The sequence below is a fragment of the Tenrec ecaudatus genome, chromosome 12 (genome assembly GCF_050624435.1).
Source record: "Tenrec ecaudatus isolate mTenEca1 chromosome 12, mTenEca1.hap1, whole genome shotgun sequence".
Lineage (NCBI taxonomy): Eukaryota > Metazoa > Chordata > Mammalia > Afrosoricida > Tenrecidae > Tenrec > Tenrec ecaudatus.
Window position 1 is genome coordinate 125,080,893 of NC_134541.1, and position 1,201 is coordinate 125,082,093.

The following is a 1,201-nucleotide window of genomic DNA, read 5'->3' on the forward strand; positions in this document are numbered from 1 at the left end:
ACCTCGCTACCTAATGAATGAACACAATGCCCTTCCCAACCAAAAGCTTAAAAAACTCCAGCGACACTTTCACTGGGAGAAATGGGGCTGAGTGTGGCATAGGCCCTCCATCTGCAGGCTCTACTCCTAGTCAACTTTTTGCTCAAGTGAACAATCTCTGCATCTCCCAATTACCTTTAGTCAGCAGGAGGAGCGATCCCTCTCTCACAGTGTTGGCTGGGGAATAGTTTCCCGGTAACAATGGGGCCTAGTTTTTAACAACGCAACCTGAGAGAGAGGACTACAGGGTACACATTGCAAACACAAAATAGGATTCTGTGGCAGTCACCTAATCTGGTGTCAATGTAAGGATGAAGAGTGTAGGGGTGAGTGCTACAGCTCTTTTAGAATTTGTCTAGCAGGTTTTCTGGTTTTCCCGGAAAACACCCCCCCCCCAAAAAAAAAAAAAAGAGTATAGGGGTGGAATCTACGCTGTCAATCTGGAGATAGCCAATGAGTCTTCTGTGTGGGCATGGCCTTCTCCTGAGAATTCTGGGAAATCTGGTACTTCCTCTTGGAGGTGGAAGACACCTCTCTCTCTCTCTCTGCTACTCCCTGGGAGACATTGCAGAAGATAAGCCACATGGACGCACCAGACCTCAGAAACTGGAGAAGCCACAGAGAGACCCCTGCCAGCGCTGAGATGCGTACAACGCCACTGGACCCAAAGACTTTCTACCCACTGGCTTGTGATCATCCTGCATTTGGCTTCATTGCATGTGTTTCGTGAGTCTGAAAAGGACTTTATAAATTGGTATCAGACATATGGACTAATATCAGACTATGGCCTTGGACTGGACTGGGTTGGGATGTTTTCTCAATGTTCAATTGCTCTTGTATATAAATCTCTTTCTTATACAATGGCGTTGTTTCTCTAGTCTACCAAGACTAACACAAATGCTCATGAAAATGAACTCCTTTTATTCATCAAAGGATTTGACCGACAACGTGAAGAGACAGCCTACAGATGGGCAGACAGCCCTTGTCGCTAAGTACCACGGAGGGAATTCTGACACGGTGACCCTCTGCACAAGAGAACGAAACGGTCCGCCCTGCACCATCCTCACAATCGGTATGCTTGAGCCCATTAGGCCGCCACTCTATCGCTCCCTCTGCCAAGGACCTCCGTTTGTTGTCCCCTCCCAGGGACCAGTGTCTCCGG

At 48.0% G+C, this 1,201-nt stretch overlaps 1 non-coding gene across 1 annotated transcript; it reads left to right on the forward strand.

The window, feature by feature from the left end:
- The first annotated feature begins 367 nt into the window (after positions 1-367).
- LOC142423585 (U7 small nuclear RNA) lies at positions 368-430 on the forward strand. The gene has a single exon (XR_012779207.1). It is a non-coding gene; the product is annotated as a U7 small nuclear RNA (small nuclear RNA).
- Positions 431-1,201: the final 771 nt, after the last annotated feature.